We start from the raw sequence: 10783 nt of genomic DNA on the forward strand, positions 1-10783 counted from the left end.
CCTGAATATATTCAGGAAAAAACGCATACGCCCTTTTTGGCCAACCAAGCAAGCTTGCAAAGGAAATCTGCACTACAATGAAGTCTCACTTCCCCCCGGTCAAAAGGGCCATCTGAAAAAAGTGTAAAATCCAGAAAGGCAGGACAGGCCATGGAGAACTGGGAGCCTTCTTATGCTGATGGGCGGGATGTAAATTGCCAACAACCACTCGGGAGAAGTGTATGGTGTTTCCTGAAACATCTAAAAAACAAAGCAACAGAACCTAGGGCACTTCCACTTATGGTCCTATAGCTTAGGGAAATTAAAATCAAAAAGACACAGCCACCCCAAAGTTTGGAACGGCTCTGTTTACAAGAACCTCGTTTACAGTACAAGTTCAACATCGCAGAAAGTGAAAAATGGAGAAAGAAGTTGTGGTATTTACTTACAAAGCAATATCACTCAGCAATGAAATCTGTGTCATCAGGCCCTTAGCAGCACAATGAGTGGATTCAGGTATGATGATTCTAACTGAAATAAGTCACACAGAAAAAGAAACATCATAAGATATCAGTAATACACGGAATGTAAACTTGGCTACACAGGAACTGAATTACAGAACAGAACAGGGTCTCAAATTTAGAAAACCAACTTATGCTTGCTTAAGGGGAAAGGTGAGTTGGGGTGCTGCATAAAACCAGAGATTGAAATGAGCACAGATAAAGTTCCTTAAGCCAAATATGGAATAGACAAGAGCTACTCCTTGCTCAACGAAATGGACTCAACACCGCATATTAAACGCCTAAGAATGTACCTGACTAGTAAGTATCTTAAAACCTATGGATTGCTATGTCTCCGAAAGAGAATCAAGCATGTGTACAGGGGCATAAACGCAGCAGTGATAGGATTGGAGAGGTTCGGTGAGCAAATGAAGACCCTTTGAAGTCATATTGCATGGTACCCATTCCACGGGTTTCAACTACCCAGGTTTAAGGTATTCTTCCTTCAGCTAAAACATGCATGTGGAACCTAGAGTATGATCAACCATGTGATCGGGAGACGTGTTCAAATATGTCTCAGTTTTCATACCCTGGGACTCTGGTGCAACATTCCAGACGCTTTACTAACACTCTCCCGACTTGGAGAGTCAGTCCCTTTAACCTCCTGTTTGGCCCAGTTTGCAATTTCTGCGGAAGATGAACAGGAATAGCGAGAACCAATGAGAGGCTAGCTGGAGGTGTCTGGACGGGCAAATTTAACTCTCATTTCCCACCAGGAAGAGGAAATAACCAAAGGCTCAGCGTGCCGTACCGGAACCAGATTAGCGCCTGAAGCCATCCTGCGGTGTTGCGGCCAGCTCAAAAGAAAGCGAGTTGAAGAAAGGAGCTCAGGGGCACTGTAATTCACACACCTGCAGAGTTATAAATGACAGCTATCGTCCAAAAATAGACTGAAGTAAGGCTGCCAAGAGGACTTGAAAGCGGGGCAGAATTGCAGGAAACCGATTTCAGGAGGTAGACTGGAATTGCATTGAAAGCATAGGAAAAGAGGCAGAACGTCCACAATGATGCACTTGGCCAAAAAGGGCGTATGCGTTTTTTCCTGAATATATTCAGGAAAAAATGCATACGCCCTTTTTGGCCAACCAAGCAAGCTTGCAAAGGAAATCTGCACTACAATGAAGTCTCACTTCCCCCCGGTCAAAAGGGCCATCTGAAAAAAGTGTAAAATCCAGAAAGGCAGGACAGGCCATGGAGAACTGGGAGCCTTGTTATGCTGATGGGCGGGATGTAAATTGCCAACAACCACTCGGGAGAAGTGTATGGTGTTTCCTGAAACATCTAAAAAACAAAGCAACAGAACCTAGGGCACTTCCACTTATGGTCCTATAGCTTAGGGAAATTAAAATCAAAAAGACACAGCCACCCCAAAGTTTGGAACGGCTCTGTTTACAAGAACCTCGTTTACAGTACAAGTTCAACATCGCAGAAAGTGAAAAATGGAGAAAGAAGTTGTGGTATTTACTTACAAAGCAATATCACTCAGCAATGAAATCTGTGTCATCAGGCCCTTAGCAGCACAATGAGTGGATTCAGGTACGATGATTCTAACTGAAATAAGTCACACAGAAAAAGAAACATCATAAGATATCACTAATACACGGAATGTAAACTTGGCTACACAGGAACTGCATTCCAAAACAGAACAGGGTCTCAAATTTAGAAAACCAACTTATGCTTGCTTAAGGGTAAAGGTGAGTTGGGGTGCTGCATAAAACCAGAGATTGAAATGAGCACAGATAAAGTTCCTTAGGTCAAATATGGAATAGACAAGAGCTACTCCTTGCTCAACGAAATGGACTCAACACCGCATATTAAACGCCTAAGAATGTACCTGACTAGTAAGTATCTTAAAACCTATGGATTGCTATGTCTCCGAAGGGGAATCAAGCATGTGTACAGGGGCATAAACGCAGCAGTGATAGGATTGGAGAGGTTCGGTGAGCAAATGAAGACCCTTTGAAGTCATATTGCATGGTACCCATTCCACGGGTTTCAACTACCCAGGTTTTAGGTATTCTTCCTTCAGCTAAAACATGCATGTGGAACCCAGAGTATGATCAACCATGTGATCGGGAGACGTGTTCAAATATGTCTCAGTTTTCGTACCCTGGTACTCGGGTGCAACATTCCAGACGCTTTAGTAACACTCTCCCCACTTGGAGAGTCAGTCCCTTTAACCTCCTGTTTGGCCCAGTTTGCAATTTCTGCGGAAGATGAACAGGAATAGCGAGAACCAATGAGAGACTAGCTGGAGGTGTCTGGACGGGCAAATTTAACTCTCATTTCCCACCAGGAAGAGGAATTAACCAAAGGCTCAGCGTGCCGTGCCGGAACCAGATTAGGGCCTGAAGCCATCCTGCGGTGTTGCGGCCAGCTCACAAGAAAGCGAGTTGAAGAAAGGAGCTCAGGGGCACTGTAATTCACAAACCTGCAGAGTTATAAATGACAGCTATCGTCCAAAAATAGACTGAAGTAAGGCTGCCAAGAGGACTTGAAAGCGGGGCAGAATTGCAGGAAACCGATTTCAGGAGGTAGACTGGAATTGCATTGAAAGCATAGGAAAAGAGGCAGAACGTCCACAATGATGCACTTGGCCAAAAAGGGCGTATGCGTTTTTTCCTGAATATATTCAGGAAAAAACGCATACGCCCTTTTTGGCCAACCAAGCAAGCTTGCAAAGGAAATCTGCACTACAATGAAGTCTCACTTCCCCCCGGTCAAAAGGGCCATCTGAAAAAAGTGTAAAATCCAGAAAGGCAGGACAGGCCATGGAGAACTGGGAGCCTTGTTATGCTGATGGGCGGGATGTAAATTGCCAACAGACACTCGGGAGAAGTGTATGGTGTTTCCTGAAACATCTAAAAAACAAAGCAACAGAGCCTAGGGCACTTCCACTTATGGTCCTATAGCTTAGGGAAATTAAAATCAAAAAGACACAGCCACCCCAAAGTTTGGGACGCCTCCATTTACAAGAACCTCGTTTACCGTACAAGTTCAATATCACAGAAAGTGAAAAATGGATAAAGAACTTGTGGTACTTACGTACAATGCAGTATCACTCAGCAATGAAATCTATGTCATCAGGCCCGTAGCAGCATAATGAGTGGATTCAGGTACGATGATTCTAACTGAAATAAGTCACACAGAAAAAGAAACATCATAAGATATCAGTAATACACGGAATGTAAACTTGGCTACACAGGAACTGCATTCCAAAACAGAACAGGGTCTCAAATTTAGAAAACCAACTTATGCTTGCTTAAGGGGAAAGGTGAGTTGGGGTGCTGCATAAAACCAGAGATTGAAATGAGCACAGATAAATTTCCTTAAGCCAAATATGGAATAGACAAGAGCTACTCCTTGCTCAACGAAATGGACTCAAAACCCCATATTAAACGCCTAAGAATGTACCTGACTAGTAAGTATCTTAAAACCTATGGATTGCTATGTCTCCAAAAGAGAATCAAGCGTGTGTACAGGGGCATAAACGCAGCAGTGATAGGATTGGAGAGGTTCGGTGAGCAAATGAAGACCCTTTGAAGTCATATTGCATGGTACCCATTCCACGGGTTTCAACTACCCAGGTTTAAGGTATTCTTCCTTCAGCTAAAACATGCATGTGGAACCTAGAGTATGATCAACCATGTGATCGGGAGACGTGTTCAAATATGTCTCAGTTTTCGTACCCTGGGACTCTGGTGCAACATTCCAGATGCTTTACTAACACTCTCCCGACTTGGAGAGTCAGTCCCTTTAACCTCCTGTTTGGCCCAGTTTGCAATTTCTGCGGAAGATGAACAGGAATAGCGAGAACCAATGAGAGACTAGCTGGAGGTGTCTGGACGGGCAAATTTAACTCTCATTTCCCACCAGGAAGAGGAATTAACCAAAGGCTCAGCGTGCCGTGCCGGAACCAGATTAGGGCCTGAAGCCATCCTGCGGTGTTACGGCCAGCTCAAAAGAAAGCGAGTTGAAGAAAGGAGCTCAGGGGCACTGTAATTCACAAACCTGCAGAGTTATAAATGACAGCTATCGTCCAAAAATAGACTGAAGTAAGGCTGCCAAGAGGACTTGAAAGCGGGGCAGAATTGCAGGAAACCGATTTCAGGAGGTAGACTGGAATTGCATTGAAAGCATAGGAAAAGAGGCAGAACGTCCACAATGATGCACTTGGCCAAAAAGGGCGTATGCGTTTTATCCTGAATATATTCAGGAAAAAACGCATACGCCCTTTTTGGCCAACCAAGCAAGCTTGCAAAGGAAATCTGCACTACAATGAAGTCTCACTTCCCCCCGGTCAAAAGGGCCATCTGAAAAAAGTGTAAAATCCAGAAAGGCAGGACAGGCCATGGAGAACTGGGAGCCTTGTTATGCTGATGGGCGGGATGTAAATTGCCAACAACCACTCGGGAGAGGTGTATGGTGTTCCCTGAAACATCTAAAAAACAAAGCAACAGAACCTAGGGCACTTCCACTTATGGTCCTATAGCTTAGGGAAATTAAAATCAAAAAGACACAGCCACCCCAAAGTTTGGAACGGCTCTGTTTACAAGAACCTCGTTTACAGTACAAGTTCAACATCGCAGAAAGTGAAAAATGGATAAAGAAGTTGTGGTATTTACTTACAAAGCAATATCACTCAGCAATGAAATCTGTGTCATCAGGCCCTTAGCAGCACAATGAGTGGATTCAGGTATGATGATTCTAACTGAAATAAGTCACACAGAAAAAGAAACATCATAAGATATCAGTAATACACGGAATGTAAACTTGGCTACACAGGAACTGAATTACAGAACAGAACAGGGTCTCAAATTTAGAAAACCAACTTATGCTTGCTTAAGGGGAAAGGTGAGTTGGGGTGCTGCATAAAACCAGAGATTGAAATGAGCACAGATAAAGTTCCTTAAGCCAAATATGGAATAGACAAGAGCTACTCCTTGCTCAACGAAATGGACTCAACACCGCATATTAAACGCCTAAGAATGTACCTGACTAGTAAGTATCTTAAAACCTATGGATTGCTATGTCTCCGAAAGAGAATCAAGCATGTGTACAGGGGCATAAACGCAGCAGTGATAGGATTGGAGAGGTTCGGTGAGCAAATGAAGACCCTTTGAAGTCATATTGCATGGTACCCATTCCACGGGTTTCAACTACCCAGGTTTAAGGTATTCTTCCTTCAGCTAAAACATGCATGTGGAACCTAGAGTATGATCAACCATGTGAATGGGAGACGTGTTCAAATATGTCTCAGTTTTCGTACCCTGGGACTCTGGTGCAACATTCCAGACGCTTTACTAACACTCTCCCGACTTGGAGAGTCAGTCCCTTTAACCTCCTGTTTGGCCCAGTTTGCAATTTCTGCGGAAGATGAACAGGAATAGCGAGAACCAATGAGAGACTAGCTGGAGGTGTCTGGACGGGCAAATTTAACTCTCATTTCCCACCAGGAAGAGGAATTAACCAAAGGCTCAGCGTGCCGTGCCGGAACCAGATTAGGGCCTGAAGCCATCCTGCGGTGTTGCGGCCAGCTCACAAGAAAGCGAGTTGAAGAAAGGAGCTCAGGGGCACTGTAATTCACAAACCTGCAGAGTTATAAATGACAGCTATCGTCCAAAAATAGACTGAAGTAAGGCTGCCAAGAGGACTTGAAAGCGGGGCAGAATTGCAGGAAACCGATTTCAGGAGGTAGACTGGAATTGCATTGAAAGCATAGGAAAAGAGGCAGAACGTCCACAATGATGCACTTGGCCAAAAAGGGCGTATGCGTTTTTTCCTGAATATATTCAGGAAAAAACGCATACGCCCTTTTTGGCCAACCAAGCAAGCTTGCAAAGGAAATCTGCACTACAATGAAGTCTCACTTCCCCCCGGTCAAAAGGGCCATCTGAAAAAAGTGTAAAATCCAGAAAGGCAGGACAGGCCATGGAGAACTGGGAGCCTTGTTATGCTGATGGGCGGGATGTAAATTGCCAACAACCACTCGGGAGAAGTGTATGGTGTTTCCTGAAACATCTAAAAAGCAAAGCAACAGAACCTAGGGCACTTCCACTTATGGTCCTATAGCTTAGGGAAATTAAAATCAAAAAGACACAGCCACCCCAAAGTTTGGAACGGCTCTGTTTACAAGAACCTCGTTTACAGTACAAGTTCAACATCGCAGAAAGTGAAAAATGGAGAAAGAAGTGGTGGTATTTACTTACAAAGCAATATCACTCAGCAATGAAATCTGTGTCATCAGGCCCTTAGCAGCACAATGAGTGGATTCAGGTACGATGATTCTAACTGAAATAAGTCACACAGAAAAAGAAACATCATAAGATATCACTAATACACGGAATGTAAACTTGGCTACACAGGAACTGCATTCCAAAACAGAACAGGGTCTCAAATTTAGAAAACCAACTTATGCTTGCTTAAGGGTAAAGGTGAGTTGGGGTGCTGCATAAAACCAGAGATTGAAATGAGCACAGATAAAGTTCCTTAGGCCAAATATGGAATAGACAAGAGCTACTCCTTGCTCAACGAAATGGACTCAACACCGCATATTAAACGCCTAAGAATGTACCTGACTAGTAAGTATCTTAAAACCTATAGATTGCTATGTCTCCGAAAGAGAATCAAGCATGTGTACAGGGGCATAAACGCAGCAGTGATAGGATTGGAGAGGTTCGGTGAGCAAATGAAGACCCTTTGAAGTCATATTGCATGGTACCCATTCCACGTGTCTCAACTCTCCAGGTTTAAGGTATTCTTCCTTCAGCTAAAACATGCATGTGGAACCCAAGTATGATCAACCATGTGAACGGGAGACGTGTTCAAATATGTCTCAGTTTTCCTCCCCTGGTACTCGGGTGCAACATTCCAGACGCTTTACTAACACTCTCCCCACTTGGAGAGTCAGCGCCTTTAACCTCCTGTTTGGCCCAGTTTGCAATTTCTGCGGAAGATGAACAGGAATAGGGAGAACCAATGAGAGGCTAGCTGGAGGTGTCTGGACGGGCAAATTTAACTCTCATTTCCCACCAGGAAGAGGAAATAACCAAAGGCTCAGCGTGCCGTGCCGGAACCAGATTAGGGCCTGAAGCCATCCTGCGGTGTTGCGGCCAGCTCACAAGAAAGCGAGTTGAAGAAAGGAGCTCAGGGGCACTGTAATTCACAAACCTGCAGAGTTATAAATGACAGCTATCGTCCAAAAATAGACTGAAGTAAGGCTGCCAAGAGGACTTGAAAGCGGGGCAGAATTGCAGGAAACCGATTTCAGGAGGTAGACTGGAATTGCATTGAAAGCATAGGAGAAGCGGCAGAACGTCCACAATGATGCACTTGGCCAAAAAGGGCGTATGCGTTTTTTCCTGAATATATTCAGGAAAAAACGCATACGCCCTTTTTGGCCAACCAAGCAAGCTTGCAAAGGAAATCTGCACTACAATGAAGTTTCACTTCCCCCCGGTCAAAAGGGCCATCTGAAAAAAGTGTAAAATCCAGAAAGGCAGGACAGGCCATGGAGAACTGGGAGCCTTGTTATGCTGATGGGCGGGATGTAAATTGCCAACAGACACTCGGGAGAAGTGTATGGTGTTTCCTGAAACATCTAAAAAACAAAGCAACAGAGCCTAGGGCACTTCCACTTATGGTCCTATAGCTTAGGGAAATTAAAATCAAAAAGACACAGCCACCCCAAATTTTGGGACGCCTCCATTTACAAGAACCTCGTTTACCGTACAAGTTCAATATCACAGAAAGTGAAAAATGGATAAAGAACTTGTGGTACTTACGTACAATGCAGTATCACTCAGCAATGAAATCTATGTCATCAGGCCCGTAGCAGCATAATGAGTGGATTCAGGTACGATGATTCTAACTGAAATAAGTCACACAGAAAAAGAAACATCATAAGATATCAGTAATACACGGAATGTAAACTTGGCTACACAGGAACTGCATTCCAAAACAGAACAGGGTCTCAAATTTAGAAAACCAACTTATGCTTGCTTAAGGGGAAAGGTGAGTTGGGGTGCTGCATAAAACCAGAGATTGAAATGAGCACAGATAAAGTTCCTTAAGCCAAATATGGAATAGACAAGAGCTACTCCTTGCTCAACGAAATGGACTCAAAACCCCATATTAAACGCCTAAGAATGTACCTGACTAGTAAGTATCTTAAAACCTATGGATTGCTATGTCTCCAAAAGAGAATCAAGCGTGTGTACAGGGGCATAAACGCAGCAGTGATAGGATTGGAGAGGTTCGGTGAGCAAATGAAGACCCTTTGAAGTCATATTGCATGGTACCCATTCCACGGGTTTCAACTACCCAGGTTTAAGATATTCTTCCTTCAGCTAAAACATGCATGTGGAACCTAGAGTATGATCAACAATGTGATCGGGAGACGTGTTCAAATATGTCTCAGTTTTCGTACCGTGGGACTCTGGTGCAACATTCCAGATGCTTTACTAACACTCTCCCGACTTGGAGAGTCAGTCCCTTTAACCTCCTGTTTGGCCCAGTTTGCAATTTCTGCGGAAGATGAACAGGAATAGCGAGAACCAATGAGAGACTAGCTGGAGGTGTCTGGACGGGCAAATTTAACTCTCATTTCCCACCAGGAAGAGGAATTAACCAAAGGCTCAGCGTGCCGTGCCGGAACCAGATTAGGGCCTGAAGCCATCCTGCGGTGTTGCGGCCAGCTCACAAGAAAGCGAGTTGAAGAAAGGAGCTCAGGGGCACTGTAATTCACAAACCTGCAGAGTTATAAATGACAGCTATCGTCCAAAAATAGACTGAAGTAAGGCTGCCAAGAGGACTTGAAAGCGGGGCAGAATTGCAGGAAACCGATTTCAGGAGGTAGACTGGAATTGCATTGAAAGCATAGGAAAAGAGGCAGAACGTCCACAATGATGCACTTGGCCAAAAAGGGCGTATGCGTTTTTTCCTGAATGTATTCAGGAAAAAACGCATACGCCCTTTTTGGCCAACCAAGCAAGCTTGCAAAGGAAATCTGCACTACAATGAAGTCTCACTTCCCCCTGGTCAAAAGGGCCATCTGAAAAAAGTGTAAAATCCAGAAAGGCAGGACAGGCCATGGAGAACTGGGAGCCTTGTTATGCGATGGGCGGGATGTAAATTGCCAACAACCACTCGGGAGAAGTGTATGGTGTTTCCTGAAACATCTAAAAAACAAAGCAACAGAACCTAGGGCACTTCCACTTATGGTCCTATAGCTTAGGTAAATTAAAATCAAAAAGACACAGCCACCCCAAAGTTTGGAACGGCTCTGTTTACAAGAACCTCGTTTACAGTACAAGTTCAACATCGCAGAAAGTGAAAAATGGATAAAGAAGTTGTGGTATTTACTTACAAAGCAATATCACTCAGCAATGAAATCTGTGTCATCAGGCCCTTAGCAGCACAATGAGTGGATTCAGGTATGATGATTCTAACTGAAATAAGTCACACAGAAAAAGAAACATCATAAGATATCAGTAATACACGGAATGTAAACTTGGCTACACAGGAACTGAATTACAGAACAGAACAGGGTCTCAAATTTAGAAAACCAACTTATGCTTGCTTAAGGGGAAAGGTGAGTTGGGGTGCTGCATAAAACCAGAGATTGAAATGAGCACAGATAAAGTTCTTTAGGCCAAATATGGAATAGACAAGAGCTACCCCTTGCTCAACGAAATGGACTCAACACCGCATATTAAACGCCTAAGAATGTACCTGACTAGTAAGTATCGTAAAACCTATGGATTGCTATGTCTCCGAAAGAGAATCAAGCATGTGTACAGGGGCATAAACGCAGCAGTGATAGGATTGGAGAGGTTCGGTGAGCAAATGAAGACCCTTTGAAGTCATATTGCATGGTACCCATTCCACGTGTCTCAACTCTCCAGGTTTAAGGTATTCTTCCTTCAGCTAAAACATGCATGTGGAACCCAAGTATGATCAACCATGTGAACGGGAGACGTGTTCAAATATGTCTCAGTTTTCCTCCCCTGGTACTCGGGTGCAACATTCCAGACGCTTTACTAACACTCTCCCCACTTGGAGAGTCAGCGCCTTTAACCTCCTGTTTGGCCCAGTTTGCAATTTCTGCGGAAGATGAACAGGAATAGCGAGAACCAATGAGAGGCTAGCTGGAGGTGTCTGGACGGGCAAATTTAACTCTCATTTCCCACCAGGAAGAGGAAATAACCAAAGGCTCAGCGTGCCGTACCGGAACCAGATTAGCG

The sequence above is a fragment of the Delphinus delphis genome, unplaced genomic scaffold, assembly GCF_949987515.2.
Source record: "Delphinus delphis unplaced genomic scaffold, mDelDel1.2 scaffold_30, whole genome shotgun sequence".
In the NCBI taxonomy this organism is placed as follows: Eukaryota; Metazoa; Chordata; class Mammalia; order Artiodactyla; family Delphinidae; genus Delphinus; species Delphinus delphis.